Source organism: Aquarana catesbeiana, linkage group LG03, assembly GCF_042186555.1.
Source record: "Aquarana catesbeiana isolate 2022-GZ linkage group LG03, ASM4218655v1, whole genome shotgun sequence".
NCBI lineage: Eukaryota > Metazoa > Chordata > Amphibia > Anura > Ranidae > Aquarana > Aquarana catesbeiana.
In genome coordinates, this window is record NC_133326.1 from 407,284,034 (window position 1) to 407,310,832 (window position 26,799).

General features: G+C 42.4%; 1 long non-coding RNA gene across 1 annotated transcript; it reads right to left on the minus strand.

The window, feature by feature from the left end:
- Positions 1–417: 417 nt before the first annotated feature.
- LOC141134574 (uncharacterized) lies at positions 418–2,298 on the minus strand. The gene is made up of 3 exons (XR_012243214.1): positions 2,201–2,298; positions 1,993–2,076; positions 418–853 (listed from the first exon to the last, which is right to left on the minus strand). It is a non-coding gene; the product is annotated as an uncharacterized lncRNA (long non-coding RNA).
- Positions 2,299–26,799: the final 24,501 nt, after the last annotated feature.

Sequence of the window (26,799 nt, forward strand, 5' to 3'; positions counted from 1 at the left end):
GCCTGTGAACCTCTGTCTGGTTAACTGTTGCCCTCATGATTGCAAGCCTGCAACCTATGTCCTGTGAACTGTTGAGGACTGTATAGAGTAACCCCTGCTCTAACTATCTGCCGTGTATTCTGGTGGAGGGAAAGCTGAACGGCGTGACTGGACACAATACATTGGATTACCCTTTGCACATTGAAATAGTGTAGAGAGAAATCTCATCAATTTTCTAAGTTCAGCCTGATGGTTAAATGTAGAAAAACTACAATTATAAGGCCTCTAGTAAGTTAGTAACAATATATGGACTAGTTCATTTAGATAAACATCACACAAATCTAACAAGTAAAGCAAAACTCAAGAAAACAATTATTTCTGAACAAAATTTTTTTATTTAACAGTTAACATAAACAAAACAAAAAAAAAAAAAATTAGAGTACATTCTCCCCCAACCTGGTGACCAGTCGCTGTAGGGACATATTAATCCCAGCCAACTGGTCACCAAGGTACCGCGTAGCCTCCAGGTGTCTCCTGAGGCTACGCTGGTACCTCTGCAGAGCCACAGAGTGACGGAGCTGCCGGCGATTGTGGAGGGCCAAAGATCGACGCAGCCTCCGGGTAACTGCAAAATGTCTCTTTTGGACCTCCACAATGCGCCGCAGATAATCCGTCACATGTGGCTCTGGAGGGTGGGGGATGTGTGCCTGTTCTGGAGCGGGTGAAGGATGCACTGGGGAGGCCAGGTGGGGGGATGTTGAAGGGTGGAGGACTGTAGAAACCACTGGGGACTCAGAAGGACAGCCAGTCCAACCAGACGCGGGCAGGTCCAGGTCTTCGTCCACAGGCTGCAGTTGCAGGATGAAGACTTCACCTGTGAAGAAAAGAAAATACATTAGATAGATAGATAATACAATACACATACACATGGCTTCTTCACCCTAACATTATATAAAGGCAACGATCTCCCAGCCCTTGTAGACAATCCTGTAACATCTTGAGATGTTTTCACTTCCATCCATACCAGTTTTTGATATTTAGTGAGATGCACCTAATCAATTTGTGTGTAGGAGATAGTGGTGTCTGTGTCAATTCGCTGCATCATACCAAGTTTGCAGAGCTGTGCAGGAAGGTGTAGTACTACTTTACTGTACTCTGACCGGGGTGGAGCTGAGTGTCCTCCCCGGCCAGAGTACAAAGGGATTCCCCTCTACACATCGAGCAGTGTAAAGGGGAATCTCCCAAAGATTTTATCTGCTTGGTCGCACGGGCGGCTGGAGAAAATCTTAAGGTGTAATGGACGCCTAAGTGCTACTGCTAACTAATCTACCTCATCCAGACTGACTGACTTTGGCAAATATGGAGGATCAGTTGCACTTGCAGAAAAACATATCAGCTATACCAGCTTTTAACATTACACTCACCAAAGAGAAGTCATTCAAGCCATTGCATTTGGGATGACCTAATAAAAAGTTGTTTAATAAAATATAGCAGGCTATTTTTTAAAGTTGATAATTTTGTAAGGCCACTGATTGTTGAATAAATTAAGCCCCACTTCTGTTCTAGGCTAGGTAGGTTACTCACTCCTGGTCTAGGCTAGGAGGTATAACAGGTATAACATCATGAGAAAAGTGTTAATGCATGCATTAGGGGCATGCCAGAGATTGAACATGTCCAGGGACTGCCAGCCAATAGCTGGAGATTCTTTTCTGACACCCCCCCCAGCCTGCTGTGTTATTCATAATGATTAACAGTGATTGGCTCAGACTGGGAATCTAAACTGCAGCAAGAAGGTGGCATGATCAGGGACATTGGGGAAATATTAACAAGCACAGGTCACGCTAACAGGAAGACTGGAATCATCTGCAGAGGGGAACTAATATAATTAATAGTTCCAGCTAAACCGAAGCCTTGCAGAATAAATCACAAGCTATTCTAGACAAGGTATGCCATCAGCATTTCATATTTAAAATACTATATTTGCCTGTAAAATACAAAAAAAGTTATTCTTACTCCCTGGATCTGCCGCATCTGGCTGTTCCTCCGCATCCCCAGCAGCCTCTACAGGGCAGGTCTCCTCCACCTCCTGCTCAGCAGCTGTTGAGTAATGATAGAAAAGAACATTACAATCTGCAGTGTACAACAATCTCACACATTAGTACAAGAACATTGAAACATGTATGATCACTCAGCAGATACCAGCAAGATTATACTAACTTACATGTGGGCGTTGCTGCCTCAGCCTCCTCCTCAGTCTCCCCCTCTGACTGGATGACACCTATTTATAAAGGAGAAATGATGAACGTTAATAAACGTAAATAAATATACTGTAGTGTAAATAGATCAAATTAATTATCCATTAGCATGGCAATACAGGGCAGGTCACTAACGTTTATCTACAAGGCAGGGACATGCATTCACCATTTAGAAAAAATCATTTAAAAAAAAAACAAATACGAGGCACTTACCTGTCCTGGTTCCAGCGGCGCTGGCGAGTGCTAGGTGCACTGCCACTGATCAGGCACCTCAGTTCAGAGCGGCCACGTTCTGTCAAATTACGTAAGTTACGCAATCGCTTGCGTTACCTGACAGAGCGTCGCAGAGGCTCTACCTGTCACTACATGAGCGAGAAACAATGACGCTGGAATCAACAATGGAAGACTGGACAAATGGAAAAGGAACCACTGTATTAGTGTCACTACTACAGTACTTACTGCATGATGACGTGGAGGACTCCTGTTCCTCTGCCCTCTGCCTCCGGCGGCGCTGGGCCTGGAGACGATCTTTAAATAAAATCAAACACATCAAGGTAAATAAATATGTCGCGTCGCATGGTTGACAAAAAAAATTTCCTACACACAATGCAATGCTGACACCAACCCTGATGAGCAAGCAGTTTTTTTATCTCATCCTCCCCTACAGCTGCTAAGAGCTCCTTCTCATGGGGGAGGAGAGATACCTGCTTTCCTCTGCGCCCCGACTGCCTGCGTTTACGCGCTATGAACTGCAAAACAAAAAGAGAAGATAAACGGGTTCCACAATTAAACTACAATTGTAATCTGAAAATGACATCAACACATGAAACACATGTAGAATGAACCCGTAGAATGAAACAATGCAAATGGAATTTTTGGATTAGGCACATTTTTTCATGTAGCACAAGGTTTGCACATTTATTTATTAACCAAATTTATTGTAAGAAAAACCTATGCTTTTTTGGTGCACAATAAATAATAAAAGGCAGGATAGGGATTGTGCCGAGTAAATGTCCATTGTGTCCACTCCAGTCCACCTTTCTATTACGCGCTTGTGTGAACTGTGTATAGTGTAAAATTTCCTTCCTTGTTTCTTTTGCAAAGCATTAACCCACTTGCAGATGTGGACCCCCCCCATAGTAACTAAAAATATGGCGGGTCCGCAAGCTGGTTAAGTCCAGCCACCGTAACACTTTTTTATATATATACATATATATATATATATATATATATATATATATATATATATATATATATATATATATAACTTTTTTATTTTTCAATAACAAAAAATGTAAAACCCAGCGGTGATCTAATGCCACCAATAAAAGCTCTATATATGGCGGGAGAAGAGCATAAATTTCATTTGGGTAATACATCACAGGAGCGTGCAGTTTAAAGCTGCAATGCGCTAAATAGCAAATTATGGCCTGGTCAGAAAGGGGGCGCAACCTACAGGTGGTCAGGTCAAGTGGAACTTAAAAGCACTTACTGCTCAGTTTAGTGATAACTAACTAAGAACAAATAACGGCATGGAAATATTCCTCTTAAAATGATTGTGGCGATAATATATAACATGTGCAACTGCAAACTATGTGTAGGCTAGGCACACCTATGCGCAAATTTGGTTTTTCACAGGAGGGAGGATAAATTGAAAATTATTTATTCCTTTTTAAAAAAAAAATTCACCTAACTTTACTGACATCAAATTGTGATAGCAATAACATATGTTTATATGTGTGTGTGTGTAAAATCAGTGCATTTTTGGAGCTTTTATCATTGTATAAATGACAATGGTCCCGAAATGGCATCAAAAGTGTCCGATGTGTCCGCCATAATGTCGCAGTCACAATAAAAATCGCTGATCGCCGCCATTACTAGTAAAAAAAATTGTTAATAAAAATGCCATAAAACTATCCCTATTTTGTAGACGCTATAACTTTTGCACAAACCAATCAATAAACGCCTATTGCAATTTTTGTTACCAAAAATATGTAGAAGAATACATATTGGCCTAAACTGAGGAAAAAATTCGTTTTTTATATATTTGTTGGGGATACTTATATAGCAAAAAGCAAATAAAAACCGCAGAGGTGATCAAATACCACCAAAAGAAAGCTCTATTTGTGGGAAAAAAAGGACATCAATTTTGTTTGGGAGCAACGTCACACGAACGCGCAATTGTCAGTTAAAGCGTCGCAGTGCCGAATCGCACAAAGTGGCATGGTCATTTGGCAGCCATACCTCCGGGGCTGAAGTGGTTAAAATGTAAAAAAAAAAAATAATCAGACACGTTACTTACCGTTTTATGTCGCTGAATTTTTTGCGACAGGCAGTCGGGTCACGCCGATGGCGATAGGTCTCCTCGACCTTCCTGGAAATCTCCTCCCACTTTTCTCGCTTCCACTCCGTAGTGGTTTCCCTGGAGCGGGGGCCACACAGCTGCATCCAGCAAGGAAGCGATTACCCTTACCAGGACCTGGGACTCAATATGAGTCCACATTAGGTTACGCTTCCTGCTGGATGCAGCTTGTGTCCCCCTCCTGCGCCCATTTTTGGATGCTGCCTTAGAAGGCCCAGGAACAGCCTCCTCCATGCTGCTAGTGCTGGAATGGGTTGCTGCTGGTGCTGCCATTGCCATTATCTCTCTAAGCCACACAGCGTCGGATTTTGCGGCCGCACTTCCGCACTTCCGATTGAGAAACGAATGTGAAAGTTTGGTTGGCTGACTGCTGGGGCAGAGTAGACCAATGCAATGAGCATGAACGATGAAGATTCGACACAGAAACGAAAACATGCAAACGTAAATGTGGCTTATGGTGTCTGTCAAAAGTTAGAAGATTCGACAGAGCAGCTAAACAAACTGTACGATGCTGCTATCGAACATTTCCGGTCAAATGCATCCCAGAAAATTCGACCGGAATGTACGATTGCGACGTCGTACAGTTTAGCTGCTCCGTCGAATCTACTTTGAACATTCGACAGACACCATAAGCCTTTAATGACCGATTCGACCTTAATTCATTTCGATTTTCGGACGAATGCAAGTTTTTAACGAAAAACGAAATAAAGAAAAACGAATTTCGGGAGTAACTAAATAAATTTATATTTCGGACGAAAACGAAATTCCGAAACGAAATATTTCAGTGTGCACATGTCTACTTCACACCTTGTGGGAGTGCCCACACTTGAAAAGCTTCTGGAACCAAACATTAAACTGATTTCTGAGGTCACAGGGTGCTTGACCAAACCGAATGCTGCACTTGCGTTCCTCAGTATAGGAAAAGGCGACTTTCCAATAGACTATAGGACAGTAGTGATTCATATCCTGTTTACTGCCAGACTGATGATTCTCAAAGTGGAGAGGTTCTCTAGTTCCTAATACCTCCCATGTCAAAACCCAACTGAACCTGATGGTCAGCTATGAACACTGTTTAGCAATCCAACTTGGAAAGCTAGGCCAATTTCACAGGGATCACTACTCAGTCACCATATCTGACTAATTATATATTAGTTTAAAAGTTTGTTTCTAGTCATCTAACACTTAAAGAGGGACTTATAGTCCTTTACCCCTGGTTACTGGTCCCTCAGGGGCTTACCCTCTGGGTCTAGCCTCTAGGATACTATATACAATTTGACTTTTCCTGGTTAGTATCAACCACTTCCACACACATCTTGAGTAGTTCCTCGTTTATTGTTTTTTTCTGAATCTCTATACGTACTGTGCATATTTTTATGTTCTTTTCCGCTTGTTAACCACTTGCCTACTGGGCACTTAAACCCCCCTCCTGCCCAGACCAATTTTCAGCTTTCAGCGCTGTCACACTTTGAATAACAATTACTCAGTCATGTAATACTGTGCCCAAATGAATTTTTTGTCCTTTTTTCATACAAATAGAGCTTTCTTTTGGTGGTATTTGATCACCTCTGGGTTTTTTATTTTTTGCGCTATAAATTAAAAAAGACGTAAAATTTTGAAAAAAAAAAACGCATTTTTCTTAGTTTATGTGATAAAATTTTGCAAATTATTAATTTTTCTTCATAAATTTTGGCCACAATTTATACTGCTACATATCTTTGGTACTGTTGCAGTTCAGGTACTCTCTTATGCAAAAGCGGTTACCCCTATGTGGGTGCATAAAGTGTTCGCCGCATATAAGGGAATTACACACATTGCAGTTGTGGCATTTGTAGCAGCCGGTCTTCTGGGAAATTCTCGGTATGGTTGTAGCATATTTATGTCTAGGATCAGCTTGTACGAGAAAGTCACGACGAGTTTTGTTGCGTCCATGTGTGATTAGGGGCACCGTTTTAAGTTCATATGCCAATGCGTTGTCAGCTTGTAGAATGTGTAGGTTTTTAATCATGGCCCATTTAATATGATCAGATTCACGGTTGAATGTGTGTATGAACAGAGGTCGATCGAAAGGCCCAGAGGGCTTGGTGCGAGTAGTCTTAATCTTGGTTAATGCCTGGTCAAGGACTTCTGCAGGATATTCCCTTTCCAGAAACTTGTCATACATCTTGTTTAGCTGCTTTAGTTTGTCATCTTCGTCAGAACAGATCCGTGGCACTCTCATGAATTGAAATATCGGCAGACTATTTAAAAGATGTTTGGGATGTGTGCTTTGATAGTGCAGGAGTGTGTTTCTGTCAGTGGGTTTTGTAAAGAGAGATGTAACCAGAGAGCCTTGAGAGTTAGTGATCATTACATCCAAGAATGAGATATTACATGGTGAAATTTCAGGAGTGAACACGACCACTGTAAAGATGCTATTCAAAAAGTCAACAAAGTCAAAGAATTGAGCGTCCTCGTCATTTTTGTCTGTTATTCTCGCTTCCTTTTTCATGACTCTTCGGTCCTATTTCCTTCTCCTTTCCCCTCTTACTCGCACTCTCTCTCCTCTATCTCGTATTCACTTCTTGGTTTCCTAGTGTGCACCAACGTCATTCGTTTCCATGACATCGGCGGCCCCAGCACAGCAGCGTCCCTTGTTGCTCAGCTACCACCGGCACAACGCGCATGCGCAGTCGGCGGTGGCTGTTGTAAGCCCATCACCCTCATACGCTGGCTATACTACGGCACTTCAGTGTCTCCGGTTGCCCTGGTTACTGCCGCTGCATGACGCAAGCGTGGCTTACGATCACTGCTGTGATCTGCCCCACAGCCTCCGATCCCTGCACTGGCGCCGATCTATTGCAGGATCATGCGCTGCATCCTGATGTTCCCTGACAGTTGGTTTGTCCCCACAATGATTGGGGACCCACGCCACAACACTGTTATAAAGGTACCATAATGACATTTTCAGGATGTCCTTTTCTAAACCTTCCTTTTGTTATGTGTTTTTTTTTGTGATTTCTGCTTATGTATTTTAAACATTTGAAGTGTTTTGGCGGGATTTGTGACATCACACCAGTCTGGGAGTCGGAGGAGCTTTGTTTTTTTTTCCTTTTCTCTTTTTTTCTGATTGGTTGATGTTTTTTTTTAAATACTTTCCACTGTTACCCCACATTTATCACATGCCTGACGAAGGGGTCCTGCGTGACTCTGAAACCTTGCGCTCTCCTTGTGTTGTGATCATGCCATAAATTACATGTTTGGACGCTATCTATGTCGTTCCATGGTGTGCTGGCAAATATCTTCATTGTGACTTGAACCAGTATCCAGCTGGTTGTTGCTGCACCACCCATACTCGAGAGCTCATCCAGGAATGTGTGCGATGGAAATATGAAGTGTTACCTCACATATGTGAGACCCCTGTGTTCAGAATCCCACTAGTCTACTGGTAGGGTACAAGATCAGTCCAAGAGGCAGGCAAGAGGCATGGTCAAACAGTCCAGGGTCAGTTCCAGATCAGGCAGAAGTATGTACAGAATCAATAGGCAGAAGCGTGGTCGAATAACAGTCCAGGGTCAGTTCCAGATCAGGCAGAGGTATAAACAGAATCGGTAGGCAGAAGCGTGGTCAAATAACAAGCCAGGGTCAGTTACAGAGCAAGCAGAGGCATAAGGGGTGTGACGGTAAATGGCAGGAAGTGAGGTTTATGTTTACCATACTTCACTAATAATTTAATGAAGTATGGTAACGGCGGAAACAATCAACTATGCAGAGGCCTGGTTGGGAAGGACATTGGGGACAATGATAAGTGGTGTCTCTTCTCACTCCTTGTTTGGTGCACACCCGACATTTTTTCTGACGTTTTTGGCCTGTTGGTCTGAGAGGTATTTTATCGGGAAAGTGGCGTTCAGAGAGTCTGCTAATCACATCGGATCGAATGTTTTCTGGTAGGCCGTTCGGGTATATAAGGGCAGTGGTGATTTCCTACTGGTAGCCAAGGAAGGGTTTGGGTCTTTCAGTGGAGTTGCGATAGATTACATAGGTGTTGTATATGGCCAAATTTAACAAATAAATGGAAACTTTTTTATACCACTGGTATGTTCGTCTTGTGGAAAGGTAGGGTTCGAGCATCTGGTCGTTGAAGTCGACACCCCCCATGAACATGTTGTATTCGTGGATACATGTTGGCTTTTGGATTGGGCCATTCCTCCTGTTGATCTCAACGAATGTATTGTTGTGGATCGAAGAAAGCATGTAGACATCCCTTCTGTCCCTCCACTTCACAGCCAGAATTTCCTCATTCCGTAAACTCGCTGCCTCCCCTCTTCTTAACTTCTTGTTGACGAGGCTTTGAGGAAAGCCCTTCCGGTTTGTGCTTACGGTGCCGCATGCTGGCGTGTTCTTTCTGTGAAGGTTGCGGAACAGGGGCAAACTAGAATAAAAATTGTCCACATACAAAAGTCCAGGAGTGGGTTTATGAGTTCCCAAACGACTTTTCCGCTTGATCCAATGTATTCTGGGCACTTAGGAGGATGTAGCTGGGTGTCCCTCCCTTCGTATACCATGAAGGCACAGGTATACTCTGTAGCTCGGTCGCACAATTTATACATCTTCACCCCATAGCGGGCCCTTTTGGTGGAAATAAATTGTTTTAAGCCCAGCCTGCCAGAAAATTTGATAAGGGACTCATCCACACTATGTGTTGGTCTGGGGTAAACAACTGGGGGAAGATTTCAGAAAAATTATTTATTAGCGGCCGAATTTTATAAAGCTTGGGTCATTTCGGGGAGGGCACTGGGTATTGTCGTTATAGTGTAGGAATCTCATAATCGTGAGATATCTGGTCCTGGGCATTACTGAGGAAAAGATGGGCATGTGGTAGATGGGGAGGGTAGACCAATATGAACGTAATTAATTTTTTCTGTCCCATTTTTTAGTCCCATACAGAATGTGAGGCCCAAAAAAATTTTAAACTCCTCCACTGTTAGGGCTCTCCACTTGTAGGGACGGGCATAAGAGGATGTTGGGTTACTTGCTATAAATTGTTGTGCATACAGGTTGCACGGCCACAATCGATGCAAGCATGTCCTCAGTAAAAATGAAATGGAAAAAGTCTATCGGGGAAAAATTTTCTGTGTCCACCTGGACTCCTGGCTGGGCAGTGAAAGGGGGAACGTTAGCTTCTCCTAAATTAGGAGGACGCCACAAGGGGTTCTGAAGGGAATAGGGAAGGCTGGCATGGGACCTAACCCTTTGGGACTGAGGTGACACCCCACTGGTACGTGGCCTTTCTTGCTGAGTTACTGCGGTGCTGGTGGATGGCACTGTGATGCTGGTGAATGGCACTGCCTCCACACCAGTACGCCTTCGTCTGGCGGGTGGGCTCTCATCATCCTCCTCCTCCTTCTCCTCCTCCTCCTGAGGCTTTCAGTGTACCACTGGTTAAGACAGGCTCGTAGTCAACATCAGACTCAGAATCTGAATATGAGGAGGAATCTGAAGCGGAGAGCACCCCGTTGCTCTCGTCGCCAGCAAGAATATTGTACACCTCCTCGGCTGAATATAATCTTCTAGCTATTGTTGGTGATGACAGAAGGCACTGATGACAAATGACACTGATGACAGATGGCACCAAATTACACGTGACACTGATGGTAGATGACACTAATATGTGGCACTGATGACACGTGACACTGATACGTGGCACTGGTGACACTGATAACAGATGGCACATGGCACTGACAGGTGGCACTGATGACAGCTGTACTGACAGGTGGCACTGATGACAGATGGCACCGAATTACACGTGGCACTGATGACACGTGACACTGATGATAGATGGCACTAATACATGGCACTGATGACACGTGACACTGATGACACTGATATGTGGCACTGGTGACACTGATAACAGATGGCACATGGCACTGACAAGTGGCACTGATGACAGATGGTACTGACAGGTGACACTGATGACAGATGGTACTGACAGATGGCACTGACAGGTAGCACTGATGACAGATGGCACTGACAGGTGGCACTGATGGCAGATGGCACTGGCACTGGCAGATGGCACTGATGGGTACTGTGGGCACTGTATATGTGTTTTTGTAAACTCACAATTTCACAATCTGAAGCACAGAAGCTCTCCCTCCTCACACGCGGTCTCTGTGTGAGGATGGAGAGCTGGCAACGAGAGATGAACTCATATGTTTACATTTGAGATCATCTCTCATTGGACACAAAAATCGAGTGCTAAATGGCTGCTGTTATTGTCCATTTAGCACGATCTGTGATTTTCCCCGATGTGCGCCCCCGGGAGCGCACGGGGAGGGAGTAAACAGGAGGGCATCAAGGGACACCCTCCCGGCAATTGAGCGTCGCGCTGTAGCCATCTTTTGGCTATAGCGCGGGCGCGAAGTGGTTAAAGAGGAACTGCAGGCAAGGTAGCCAAATCAAAATAAAAACATCATTATGCAGGTTAATTACCATACAGCATAATTTGTAAACAGCAATATCTGTGCACTTACCACTTCCATGTTTAAATGCCTTCAGCCCCGGAAGATTTGGCTGCTTAATGACCAGGCCATTTTTTGCGATATGGCACTGCATCGCTTTAACTGACAAATGCGTGGTCGTGCGACGTTGTACCCCAAAAAATTTGACGTTCTTTTTTTTTCCCACAAATAGAGCTTTCTTTTGGTGGTATTTGATCATCTCTGTGGTTTTTTGTTTTTTTTTGCATTATAAACAAAAAAAGCTACAATTTTGAAAAAAAAGGCTAATTTTTTCCTCAGTTTAGGCCGATATGTATTCTTCTACATATTTTTGGTAATAAAGATCGCAATAAGCGTATATTGATTTGCGCAAAAGTTATAGCGTCAGGCGTCTGACGAAGGAGCACGCATGTTCTGAACGCGAGCGCTACGGCCACGCCCCCCGCTCTCCAACATCTGACGTCATCCACCTACGTACCTGCTGACGCGCTGGCTGAGGGAATCCCATACTTGGGAGCTACGGATGCCACCGGAAGCGGCCGTGGTCTGACCCCACCACAGCCCAGCTGGAACCAGATGAGACTCTACGATGCTCAGGAGAACTAACCCATGCCTGTTTTTCTTACTCAAATGTGAGTGCACATTTTAACATTATTAAAGCCTTGTTTTAACTAATCTACTACCCTTGTAGCGGCGCTGCCTTTTTTCTGTTTTGTCTTTCCCATATCACAGAGTCCCTTCTACTCTGAGAAGCTGGCTGCCGCTCATCATATGTGCTAAGTTTTTAACTCTTTGTTACCCCCTGGATATACCCTATTGCCTCCTCCCCTGTTCCACACTACTGCCCCATACCTGTTCAACAGCAGCACCTGTCAGCGCTCCATTCCCCCTCTGTTTCTGCATTCTGCTGCACTGAAACTGCGGCAGCTGGTCGGCAAGCTGAGGGCAAATAAAGCCTTAGCCACAGTCTTCCTGGAAATGTTTCCGTCCGCTCTGCCTCGCCGCCTGTTGTAATCTTGCGCATGCATGGTTAAGGGATCCCGGCCGTGCATGCAAGGTAGAAAATATGTTTCTTACCTCTCAGAAGCTTACGAAAAGTTTACAGTTATTCACACACAGAGGCTGAAATCTCCATATAAAAAATAGAAAGGCAATCCTCCTTTCGATGGCCAACATAATCTCTTCTCTGTGGGAAAGCACAGTGATCCTTGGAGTCTCCTCCCATTCCTGCCCCCATCCAACCCTGCAGGCGTCCTCAGCTTTCCCCTTTCACTCCCCGCAGCCCTGTTCCACTCTCCCCGCCCCTCCCCTGCCAGAAAACTCTCACGAGACTGATCAGAAAAAAAGCACTGCTGGGATAGCTTACGTTTATCTCCCGGGAGTCAGTGCAAATGTAGGAAACAGCGTTTTATGCCTAGGCGTTTTACAAACAGGGAAAGAGGAAGTGTAGAAAATAAGGTATTTACTGCCACATATTTACATTTTTTATTCACAATTACTACACAGCAAGGGCTTAAGGTTTGAATAAAGGAAAGAAGAAAAAATGACCGAAGGTCCACTTTAAGCGGATAGACTGCCACTCAGTACTTTACTGTAGGTTCTCTGCAACATTGATGCAATGTTCAAACTACCTTGTGCTGATTGAAAATGCTAATAAATATTATGTTTAAAAAAAAAAAAAAGTATACAATGTATCATGAAGAAATGTTCTATCCTGAGCTCAGGATTGAAAATAAATTGTAATATTTTAACAGAGGGAGATTTTTCTGTGAATGAAAGCACACTAGAGGGTTTCAGTTTCATAATATTTCTGTGTGCATTTATTTACAGAACTACCTTCCTCTGGGGTCCAGTGTTAGCATGTAAAAAAAAAAAAAGAGAAAAAATACCAAAAATGATGCTACATTAAAGTGATAAATATCGCAAAACATAAATATTTTGGTAAAAATGTTAGTGAATTGGCTACTGAGAGAAATACTGCATGGTTTATTATTTATTATTATTTCTATGAGTGGTACGTGGTTTTGCATACCTCACAACTTTTTGAGATGGGAATGAGGGATACCTATTAGCAAATTATGTAGGCATAGGACACACACCCTGCCACGCCTCCTTAAAGGAGAATTATACAAAGAAAAATGATTAGCTAAACCCACAAGTGCTTTTTTACCACTTCTATTCCTTTATATTGGCTTTTGAAATTTGCAGCAATTTAGAAATTGGATGAAAGGTTTAGCACTGGAAAGCACTTTTTGAAAGATAAAAAATGCATTTTATATACAACTATATAGATCAAACTAAAATAAGAGACAAATAAGAAGGAAAGAGGTACAGAGGGACTTTGTTCCAAATCAGGGACAGTCCCTCGAAATCAGAGACAGTTGGGAGCTATGAGTTTTTTTTTTTATAGGGGAATAGCTGTATTGACCAATGCCTTCCAATAGTTTAACCATTTCCTGCCCGCCATATAGCACAATGACCACCGCCTGTGGAAGAGAATTCCACATCCTTACCGCTCTTACAGTAAAGCACCCTCTACGTAGTTTATGGTTAAACCCCTTCTCTTCTAATTTTAATGAGTGGCCACGTGTCTTATTAAACTCCCTTACGTGAAAAAGTTAATAATCAGCACATTGATTATGATTGTAGACCCATCGAGAATGCCCACTAATGCCCACCAGGGATGCCCACTAGAGCCCACCAGGGATCCCATCAGTGCCACACATCACTGCCGCCTATCAATGTCCATCAGTGCCACCTATGAGTGCACATCAGTGCTGCCTATCAGTGCCACCTATCAGTGCCCATCAGTGCTGCATTTAAGTGCCCCATCATCAGTGCCTATCAGTGCCACCTCATCAGTGCCGCCACATTAGGGCCCATCAGTGCAGCTTCAACAGTGCTCATCAGTGAAGGAAAAAATGTACTTATTTACAAAGTTTTATAACAGAAACTAAGAAAAAGGTTTTTTTTTTTCAAAATCTTTGGTCTTTTTTTATTTGGAGCGCAAAAAATAAAAAACCCAGTGCAAAAAAATTCATTTAGATACAGTGTTGCATGACCACGTAATTGTAATTCAAAATGCAACAATGCTGAAACCTGAAAATTGGCCTGGGCAGGAAGGGGGTGAAAGTTCCCTATATTGAAGTGGTTAAGTAGGGCATCTCTGTTTGCTTTTATTATTTATTTATTTTTTTTATATACATTAATTGTATTATGGCAAAGCATCTCAGATACAACACGTCAAGTCATTTTCACAAATAAGGAAACACTTAATTGGCAAATACCAGGTACTGAGAACAAACAAGATTTATGAAAACGTTTGTTCACAAATTATGCATTGCTTTGCATATACTGTACCATCTATAAACAGTGAAGCTAAGGGGCCTAAAAGGCCCATAGGTACACGTACCATAAGAATCAAACATTGAAGTATCATCAACTGAGAATGACTGAAATAAGAAAAACCCAAAAGTGAACATATAAATGTTTTGTTTTGGCTTTGTTTTATTTCAGTGAGTGACATTTTTGAATTTATATGTTTACTTTTGGATTTTTCTTACTCATAATTCATGGCATGTTTTTAAATGTATATGTTGGTTGTTTTTCTATTAGCTGTTCTCCTAGCCTGTGCGGAGAACAGCTCAGTGTTGTGACCAAGCACGGTACACTTGTGTGAAATGTGTCAACTGTAACCCTGTATGATTGTCTGGCACACAACAATAAAGACTTCTTTCATCAAACAATCTGTTGACTCAAGTGTGCGACCATCTCTTCTTCTTTGGTCATAACCATATTTGGGTAATGATGTAAGCTAAGATCCTCATCTTGCTTACAAACAGAAGCTGGCTGAGATCCCTGTCTGGTTTGTCTATAAACAGTAGCCAGGAATTCACAGAGGCAAACTGGCCAAAAGGGCACAGTTTGTTCAGCTTGGGTTTGGGGTGAATTAAGTTCAATCTCAACCCCAAGCTAATCCCTGTCTGCCACGTTCATGCATGTGGCATCTAGCAAAGTATTGCACAATTGTTACATTTTCTATAGATCCAGAGGACCTCTGTAATCCGCCTGGAATCATCTCTTGTCTTCTCCAATGTTATGAGTTTATTCAGTGCTTCTCACCTGTTCATTTAGATTACACAAAAACATTAAATGAGAAGCCTGCAGTGACCTTTAAATAGCAATTTTCTGGCCCTGAAATAATCAGCATTCTAATTATAGTGTAACAAGGTGTTTACAGGGAATCTGCGGGTGAGAATTACCTGAGCATGACTCCTGAGGGAGACGCAACTTAAAATGCCACTTCGGGGTGGGTATGTGGAGCTGTCAGGGGCAGAGTGAGCAGCTAATTAATGTTTATGTAAAAACAGCTTTGTGTCTGTCGAGCAGCTAGAACACTCATTTGCTCTGGATGAAACATACATAAGAAAGTAAACTGAGCAAAGCCTGGACAAGAGAACGGCGAGCTGGGAAATTTGCTATGTTGGAGGAAACAGGGGCTGCCATATCAAAGCTGTTCAAGCAAAAACAAATTCGGAGCAGTGGGACTGTAATGCAGGAGATCTTGGCCAGGCTCGGTTTTCTGTCATTTGCAACAAAGGATGGAATGTCTAATAATAATACTATTTTTTTTAATGATTTTTTTGAGAGTAGGAGATAGGAGACAGACTATTACATAGTTGGTGAGGTTGAAAAAAGACACAAGTCCATCAAGTCCAACCTGTGTGTGTGATTATATGTCAGTATTACCTTGTATATCCCTGTATGTTTTGGTCATTCAGGTGCTTATCTAATAGTTTTTTGAAACTATTGATTCCTCCCGCTGAGACCACCGCCTGTGGAAGAGAATTCCACATCCTTACCGCTCTTACAGTAAAGCACCCTCTACGTAGTTTATGGTTAAACCCCTTCTCTTCTAATTTTAATGAGTGGCCACGTGTCTTATTAAACTCCCTTACGTGAAAAAGTTTTATCCCTATTGTGGGGCCACCAGTACGGTATTTGTAAATTTAAATCATATCCCCTCTCAAGCGTCTCTTCCCCAGTCTTTTGCTTGCCTCTATCTAGCAAGGTTACTTTGTGGTATAAGGAAGCTGAGACTTCTGCAGTGTGTAAATATGCTTTTACTATACAAAGATGCTGTACATACAAAACTATTACAATATTAGGAATACAATACAAGACTGACAGATATCTATAACAAGAAAAATGCCTAGCAAATGAACAGCCTATGGTCTATAACAGTACAAATACACTTAAAAGTTACTTAACTTCTGTTACTGTATGTTCGTGATCTCCATTGGCAATGATTCTCCTTGAGACCAGGCACCTTTCTTGTATGATGAGTGGCTTCTAATCTTAAAGCATGATGATGTGTGTCTAGCTTATGCCTGAATCCCCCCTTTTATGTGTCAGGCTGTTTACCATAGTTACCAAACTACAGAAAACATACCCGTTTACTATAGCTGTGTAAACAATGGACTGTTGAAACTGTCTATTGAATACAACAATGGTATCTACATACCCATTTTATGCAGCAGCATTTGTTTGACTCAAGCCAAAACCTGACAGTAATCTATGAGCAACCACTATTTGTAATGTGTAATGTTATGTCTGATTAATATACAAAAATCATATTTTAACAAATGCAACACATTCCGCCCTAGTTTTTTTTTTCTTTCAGACTCCATACAGAAAATCAATTCATTACTAAGAAAACTCATTCTAAACATTCATTTTCCTTGAATGCAACACCTCCCATATTTCTGTCTTTGAGAAGGTGTTTCAGTCTTTAACTAAAAAGTTCATTAGAAAGTCCATTCTAAAGTTCTTTAGAAACAAGTCCAGGCTTGTAATACATCAAAGGCCTTGCTCTCCACAGCTCTTGCGATCTTCCGTCATTCTTTCCATCATGTAACCACTTTTCTCTGGTCTTCCTATGTTGTAAAAATCGGAGACAGCCTGTGGAGTGGAAAACAAAGCGGATTATCTGTTCCTTCTAATAAATACATAAACAGTAGATCCAGGCCCTTCAGCTAAAATCTGTACTCTAAATGGCTTCTTGCCTGGATATCTGACTAACACTTTGCCCCCGCCTGTACCCATTTCTGACCCTCCCAAAGAACATCAATAGAGAGGAGAGGAAATATACCGATATTTCCCACAAGATCACTGCTGTTTATTTTGGAAGGTTTGATGTTATGTAGCCTCACTTTCCACTCTTGCTGCAAAGTATCCACTAACCAGTCAGAGTCCCAGCCACTGTCTTGAAGCTCAACTGCCAATGCAAGTATAACTTCAAACCTTCCTGCCAGATTGCCTCTCATTCCTAGATAGGCTTCAGCTTCAGATACGTCACTCTTGGTTTCTATGTCATGGGAAGCAGTAACATAGTATCTGTTAAGCCCTGTTCTTTCAGGAACCTTACATAAATACTGAACTCTGCACTCCAGCTGTGGAATCTGTGCCCCAGTCCCTACCATCCTCTCATATGGTGTGCTTTTGGCTATTGGCCTAGAATTTAACAACATGACTGCCTGTGTGAAGACCCGATCCCACCCCTTAGTGTATGTGTAGGTGTAAGTTTGCATATCTGGTCCTTCAATAGCCCGTTGTATCTTTCAATCAAACCAGCTGCGGATGATATGGGATGTGGCACAACCAGTACACTCCAGAATCTTTGGCCCACTGCTGTACTGTTGATCCAGTAAAGTGTGAGCTGGTATCATTTTGGACTTGTTTGGGACAGCCATAAGCAACAACAAGTTGAAGTGTTGTGGCTTGATCTGCATGTTTGCAAGGATGAAAAAGCATAAGTCCTGAAAAGGTGTCCACTGCAGTGCAACAATATCTCAGTCCATTGTTTCCCCGGGGCAGGGGACCAATGAAGTCAATCTGCCAGATCTCTGCAAGCCTCTCACCCCTCCTAATCGACCCGGTGGAGTAATTTTGCAATGGCCATTGTCGCACTTCTCCACACACTGTACAGTTCCCTATTACAGTCTTTATGATGTCCATGGATATAGGCAATCCTCTCTACTGTGTCCATTCATATGTTGCTTTCTGCCCCAAATGTCCAGATTGCTTGTGGGACCAGTTGGCCAAGTTCATCAAGACAGGATCAATTGGCACAACTGCCTTCACTTTGGCGATTTTCATCTGCAACTCTGTTATAGTTCTCAAAGTCTGGGACTAGGGGCACATGTGCATCAACATGCCCCACTTTAATGGTGCGGGAGTGAGCTTCCTTCCAGATGTAGTCCCAGACTTCCTTGCCTCCCCACACCACCTTTCCATGAATCACCCATTCATTGGACTTCCACGTGGGCATCCAAGTTGTCAGTCCTTTAAAAACCGCCCAGCTGTCAGTGTAGATAGTGACATGGGAAGAAGGATCCTCCTGAAGAGTCATCACTACAGCTTTCAACTCTGCATACTGACTGGACCCTCCAATTCCGGTCTCCTGCAGGACTGTGTCTGTACTTGGGTTGTAGGCTGCTGCTGTCTATTTATGCCCAGACAAGGCGACTATGGCTGAACCATCAGTGAACCATGCTAACTCCTTCATGTCTTCTGACAGAGACTCAAAGGGTGGAGCCTCTTGAATGAGGGATGACTGCAGCACAGGATTTTCTTCTTCTGGCCGGGTGCTGGTAAAAGTAACAAGCCCTGCGAACTAATTTGAAATGTCTCTAACATCCCCAGCTGAAATATTCCCTCTTTCTAGGAGGTACCACTTCCATTTCATTAGTATCTGGTTCTGGGCTACAGCTGCCCTAGTGGTCAGTCCATTATTGCTCACGCATCCTGCTATTGGCAATGCAGTATGGATGGTGACTGTCTCTTTTCCTGTAATGGTCTCTACATGTACAAGTGCTGTGTAGGACCCAAACAGGTACTTCTCTAGGTTCCTGTATCTCTTCTGTGCCCCTGTCAGTTGTTTGGACCAAAATCCAATGGGTATTGCTCTCAGTCCTTTCTTTGGCTGCCACAGACTCCAAGCTATGGTACCATTCTGCTCCACTACGTCCAGCTGGAATGGTACTCCTTGTCTCACGGTCCTAATCCCTGATGCTGCAAAATAGCTTCTTTAGCAGCCAGGAACGCAGTCCGCTGCTCTAAACCCTATAAGAACTCAGTCTTCTTTCTGGTGACATTATGTATAGGCCTCAGAATCAGTCCAAGATGTGGGATGAATGATCTCCAGAACCCCACAACTCCAATGAACTTCTGTGCCTCCTCTTTGGTAGTAGGGGGCGACAGAGCCTGGATAGTTTCCACAACTGTCTGTGGAATTTTCCTCTGCGACCCAGTCCACATCATTCCCAGGAATTTCACTTCTGTGGCAGGTCCTTGGACTTTGTCTTTGTCAATAGCCCACCCTCTGTTCTCCATGTGATGTATCAGCAGGTGCAGTGCTTCAGTTACATCTTCTTTTGTTCCAGAGATCAGGATATCATCAATGTAGTTAAACAGCAACTTTCAAACTCAGGGTACTTAAATCTCGGGCAATCAGTCCAAGACAAATCATTGGAGAATGAACATAGTCTTCAGGAAGCATGGTGAAAGTGTACTGGCGGCCATCCCACACCATAGCAAACTGGTCTTTACACTCTGGGTTTATCACAGCATGATATTCTCCTGTATCTTTAGCAATTTTCTCAACAATTGAGATCATATCTGGTACAGCTGACTTCAATGGAGGTGCCACTTAGTTTAGACCTCTGTAATCGATAGTCATTCTATATGTCCCATCAGGTTTCTTTACTGGGAGACGAGAAAGGACTTACAGCAGGTCTAAGGATCCCTACTCTCAACAGTTCTTGAATAGTCTCCCCAATTTCTTTGTGGCATCCAGGAAGTCTGTACTGCTTGAGAGAGACTGGCTTCTCTGGTGGAGGAATGTAGACAGGGGTCCATTTCGCATGACCTCAGACCACAGCCTTCACCGCCCTTACCAGATATGCTTTATCAGGATACCAGAATGTGAATGTACCTCTTTCAGTCTGAATTGACTGACCTTGAAGTACATCCATCCCAAGAATATTTTCGGGTAACTCTGATACCAAAACATTTGTCATAAATCCTGATCCCTTGCCAATAGCCAATTTCACCTGTATCCTAACTGCTAGTGTAGTTTTCCCTCCCAAACCTTTTACATCAATTCTCCTTTGTGATGGGAATGATTTCCTTGCAAAAGTGTAACTTCAGCTCCGCTATCAACTAAAGTCATTACATGTGTAAAGAAGATGACTTCCCCCACCATTCAGTGACAGGTGCATATGGGCGTCGGTCTCCTGCTGTCACTGCCCTCACTGCTATTACAGGAGACTCACCTTCCCTTCATAAAGGATAAGGAACCTCCCAATCCCCTTTTCTGATTCTCTCTAACTCCTCCCAGGATAAAGGGATTTGGGTTAGGGTTCATGTTCAGTTTTGGGAATTGGTTTGGGGCTAACAGGAGGGGTCTGTTCTGTTTTCTCTAAGTCTAAGCTGATGTTATCTTCACTAGGAGTAGTGTTTCTAACCCTGACAGTTTTCCCTACTAAATGTTTCCACCTCTTCAGCATTTCTGCAGTAGAAATGCCATCTATCTCATCTTTAGGTACTCCTGCCTTTAATAGGCCAACCCACATTTCTTTCCTAGAAATAACTAGCCTGGTTTTCTCTTCACCTCCGGTCTTCTCGACCCCATTCCCTTTCTTCTCTGTTATTTTCTGCTTGTATTCTTCCTGTCTGACCTTGACCTTATCTACTGCCCGGACAGGTTTTGTTTTAGTCTCCGCTAGCTCCCCCAACTGGCTTAAAAGGGTTGTGGCTTCATGAATCTTGACATTTAATCCCAGGCCTCCCAACAAGGACAATAATGGAGCCCTGAGATTAAATGGTGCAGACTTCATCAGCTTAGAGCGCAGAGCAGACGTAAAGGGTTCCCTATCTGGACCTATCCATTCTGGAAATGTATTTAATCCGGTTATAGCGGATTAACTAGCGTATACTCGGACTATTCCATCTCTCACGAGGTCTAACAAGGAAAATTTCACGCTAAACTCTCTGGCTTTTTGCATTGCCTGACGCTTGTGGATCATGGGTTAACACTCCCATAGTCACTGCTTCCTTACCTGACAAAACAACACTGTCCGCCCCTTCATCCCATAAGCATAGGAGCCAACTCAATAGGGGCTCCCCAGACCTCTGTTTGTATTGTTTTGTCAGCTCATGGAGTTCAGTTTGTGTAAACTCCTGTACTTCTTCAAATTCAACATCTCTGGGTTTGCGATAATTCACCTCCCCATCTGCCATATCCTTTCTATCATGTTGCCGTTTCCTATGCTTAGTAATGAAAGGTCTGGCATACTTTTTCTTTCCCACTAGCAGATCATCATGTGAAATTACAAACTCTATCTCCTCATCCTTACTATCATTTGAGGAGAGCACATCCTCACAATCCCAATTTTGGAATGTGACAATGGCACGTACCCTGGCTTTACTAACAGGTTTACGCCCTTTCCTTTTCTTAAGGCATTAATTGATTTGGTCATGAGGGCTACACGCTGCTCTTGAAAATCATCAGCCCGACTAGCGGTTGAACGTACACACTCTGAAGCAACTGCTAGCTGGTCTTTTAATACCTTAACTTCTGCCTCTGCCTTCTCCCTTCTTTGTGATTCGGTATAAATAGCATGAAGGATATACCAGCTCACTGTGGACACTATCCTCTTCTCTTTTTTACTTAAATCCAACCCCTTAAGGCAAAAATCTACAAAATGATCTAAGACTTTATCACCCCAAGTCAGCTTCAAGGGAGAAACATACTTCACAAATTCTTTAGCAAGAGGCTCCCACTCATTGTCTCTGGCCCAGATAGGTAAGCTGCACACTTCCTTCTGGCCACCAGAACCCTCTGCAGCCTTGCTTTTCCTAAACAACTTACGCAGCATTTTACCTAGCACAAGCTACACAACACACTACAGAAAAACAGGTCTGCTTCAATTGAACTATAGCACAGATCCCGGATGAGTCCCCCAAATGTTTTGCTTGCGTCTATCTAGCAAGGTTATTTTGTGGTATAAGCAAGGAAGCTGAGACTTCTGCAGTGTGTAAATGTGCTTTTATCTCCATTGGCAACGAATCTCCTTGAGACCAGGCACCCTTCTTGTATGATGAGTGGCTTCTGATCTTAAAGCATGATGATGTGTGTCTAGCTTATGCCTGAATCCCCCCTTTTATGTGTCAGGCTATTTACCATAGTTACCAAACAACAGAAAACATACCTGTTTACTGTAGCTGTGTAAACAATGGATTGTTGTAACTGTCAATTGAATACAACAATGGTATCTACTTACCCATTGTATGCAGCAGCATTTATTTGACTCAGGCCAAAATCTGACAGTAACCTATGAGCAACCACTATTGTGTAATGTTATGTCTGATTAATATAAAAAAATCATATTTTCACAAATGTAACACATCCAGAGAGAATACATTCAGTGCTCGCAACCTTTCTTCATAACTAATATCCTCCAGACCCTTTATTAGCTTTGTTGTCCTTCTTTGTACTCGCTCCATTTCCAGTAATCCTTCCTGAGGACTGGTTCCTAGAACTGGACAGCATACTATAGGTGCGGCCGGACCAGAGTCTTGTAGCGTGGGAGAATTATCGCTTTATCTCTGGAATTAATCCCTTTTTTAATGCATGCCAATATTCTGTTTGCTTTGTTAGCAGCAGCTTGGCATTGCATGCCATTACTGAGCCTATCATCTACTAGGACCCTCAGGTCCTTTCCATCCTAGATTCCCCCTAGTGTATAGATTGCCTTCATATCCTTCATATTTTTGCCACCCAAATGCATTATTTTACATTTTTCTACATTGCCATGTAGTTGCCCATCCCATTAATTTGTTCAGATCTTCTTGCAAAGTTATTGCCCTGCTTAGCCTGGTATCGTCCGCAAATAGATTGAACTGTTTACCCCATCCTCCAGGTCATTTATGAATAAATTAAATAGGATTGATCCCAGCACAGAACCCTGTGGGACCCCACTACCCACCCCTGACAATTCTGAGTAATCCCCATTTATCACCACCCTCTGAACTCGCCCCTGTAGTCAGGTTTCAATCCATGTACTCACCCTATGGTCCATGCCAACAGACCTTATTTTGTATAGTAAACGTTTATGGGGAACTGTATCAAATGCTTGAGTTATGAGTTAAACTACAGTGAAAGTAGCAGAAAGAGGGCATACCGCAAAAAAATAATAGAGGAACACGTTAAGATGAAACTGCAACCAGAAAATTGCTCAGTGGTGGCCAGCCAACCATATGGAAAAAGGTAAGAAAAGAAAGAAAATGTAATGGACCATTCCAGAGAAGACTAAAGGTTTGAGGACTGTTATAATTCTGATAGTGTTCCAGGATGTCAAAGCAACAGTATGTATTAACTTTTGCTTGGTTACAGTTGGTAAAATATCCATAAATGACTCCCACACCTACAAAAAAAAAGTCTGTCTATATTTTATAAAGTCGTTTCAGTCCATCCCATTTGAAAGTCGAAACAGCTTACCAAAAATTTATTGAAGGTGGTTCAGGATAGATCCATTTGTGAAAAGTGACACTAAATGATATCCTTATTTGCCAAAAATAAGCCATAAACATCCACTACTTAATGGCCCTGTAATAAAAAAAAAATTATGACATTTTCTTACTGTTTTTCTGTCTTCTTGCAACGTCCTCCATGAGTTCCTATGTTCTTCTTTGTTCCACTCACTTCTGTTTGTAATGAACAGTGCACGTTAGTTGTGGTAATGTGCATTGCTCTATGTACACTACAAATCCCTTAGTCCATAGTCTATCCCAGGAAAAAACATGAGGAAGTGGCTACTCTTCTACCTACAGTGGGATCATTGAGATTGAATGCCACCCTCTAACAGGAAGTCAAATCACAGCAGCAAAAATAAAATTGGAGGCTAAGGCTGGGCTTACATTATTGCGAACTGGATGCGGCATCCCAGCATTCAATTTGCAATAGCAGGAGATTGTAATGGCTCTCTATATCGAGCCGGTTCACATATCTCCAATGTGGCTCTGGTGCGACTTTGCACAGGTGCCCTGTGCATCTTTTGGTCCATTTCAGGTCCGAATTCAGCCCAAAATTTGGGCTATATATATATATATATATATATATATATATATATATACATTTTTTTTTTTCAAAAGCTCCCCCTTTACGAATACATACTCAAAAGTTTAGTATCACTTTTAAATGGAGAAAATAAACCAAATAATTGGTAGCATTGCAGGCAATGGTTTTCCATGAAATATTTCATCTTTGAGCAGGCCCAAACGATACGGTATAAGTTTTCTGGATCATGGCCATGCTTAAGGCGTTCAGTGTGCAATGATAATAGAATAAGCAATTTAGGTAAAGGAAAGATTTCATCACAACTGTGGAAGACTGAGGGCAACTTTAGAAGAACAACTTTAATTTATATTTAATCATATGATTTAAATTTCATTTGAAGTAGTGTATATGCATTGTATGCCATTTAAAGACAGTTTCATTTTTTAGTTGCAATAGTTTTTTTATTAAAGTTTTTCAGAGAAAATACAGATACATTCTTTTACATAGTGGAATAATAAATCCATGTTAATACAACGTATAAGAGAACGAATTTCAAATAGATATATTTGGAAACAACTGTGGTTAGTGGGCACAGGTACATCAATCAAACATAAGGGGGGAAGAGACGCCCCTCTCCGGACACCCCAAATTAGTACAAGCTGTGTTGTGGAAAGGGGAGCGGCACATCTATCCCACAGATCAAATGCTATTTAAACTATTTTAGCAAAGGTGGTATTAAGGAATACAGATAAAGAGAGAAAGGAAAAAGAAGGGTATAGAAAAGAAAGAAGATGTATAGAAGGAGGAATGAGATGTCTTTCCGGATTAGATTAGTAAGAAAAAAAACGTGCTAGGTCAAAAATAATAAACATTGAAACATATGTGGAAATATCTGAATTTCACAGCAACTATAAACCAAAAATATAATAAAGTCCAAAAGCAGCAGCTCACAATGTAACAACACAAGTATACTGTATAAAAGGAAAAAAAGGCTGCGCTACAAATGGAAAGTCCATACAGTGGTTCATAGATGGACGATAATAGTTCAATCAAGTGACAAACACCCAGGTGAATCGGAATAACAAACGTGCCACCACCTGAAGAAAAACTTGCTTACCAGCTAGCATGTAAATCGGGCAATTGGCTTAAACCCAGCCAGGGCCTTTCCTCATAAGGGGGATCCACTGACGGACTGATGGACAGGTTGGATGCAGGGTGATATAGACAGGATAATCAGACTCCTCCCGGCAGCACAAGACCTTAACCAGACCACAAGACCCAGCCACATATAGAGGAAGAGAGACCATCCATAGCGTAATACTGTCACAATTAGCAATTTATTAAAAAGTAATGCACTTACATGAAGTTAAAATGTCAAAGATCAAAAACAGACCCGGCCGGCTGTACACAAAATCCCGTCCTCCTAACGTGGGAGCGTGGTGACGTCAACACGTGTCCTCGCCCAGACGCGTTTCGTCATTGATGAAATTATCAATGGGGAACCTACCAAGATTGTTTTACCCAATTCTTACGAAGATGTCAAGGGTATGTGCATGTAATCTGCCCAAGGTTCCCAAATGGACTCAAATTTTTGAACAGTATCTTGTAGGATATTAATCATTTTTTCCTGAGCCATGATCCAAGATATTTTTCGTTTGGCCTGGTCATTGGAAACCGTGGACTGCTTCCATGGTTTCGCTATCGTAATTTTAGCTCCTAGAAGGATAAAGTGAATGAGGCTCCTTTTACTTTTAGAGGCTTTTTCTATTGGGAAGTTCAGCAGTGCTATGTGGGGGGACATAGGGACAGACAAATCCGCCGTCTTTCTGATGATTGCAAGGATCCCATTCAAGAACCCTCTTAGTTTTGGATATTCCCACCAAACATGGATCATGGAGCCAGTGTGATTGCATTCTCTGAAACATAGGGGGGAAAATGTAATTATATAATTTTGTCTAGTGGGAACCAAGTACCATCTAGTTAGAACTTTTAGGTCTGCCTCCATCAGAGATACGTTGAGTATACCTCGATTCGACCATGTGATCACTCTGTGTCATTTGTCCAGCTCCCATTCCTGTTTGAGCTCACTTTCCCAGGCCAACATACAGGTTGTTTTAGAGTGCTCTACAGATAGTGACTCGTATATCACCGAGATTCCACCCATCTGCTCCGTAAGCTGGCCACACCAATGTTCATATGACGTTATGCTAGGTGGTAAGGGTTTGGATCCCCAAATGGAGTGTAGGAAGTGAGAGATTTGTTGGTGTCTGTAAGTTTCAGTTGGGGGCATTTCAAGGATATTGATACAGTGATTGAGGATGAGTGGACCCAATGAGTTAAAATAATGGCCTATTCTGTATAGCCCCTTGTTCAGCCACCATTGAAAGGCTCTATTGTTCATGCCTGGGAGGAATTGGGGATTGTGGAATAAATGGGCCAGCGGCTTAATCTGGGATATTAACTCTGGATTCATTTTGCGTTTGTCCCATACTGACATTGAATGAGTTAATGTTGGGGGGGGGGAATTGCTGGTCGTTTACTAGGGTGTCACCACAGTAAGAAATCTAGTGTGAATTGTGGTACTGCTTCCCTTTAAATATGCATCCAATC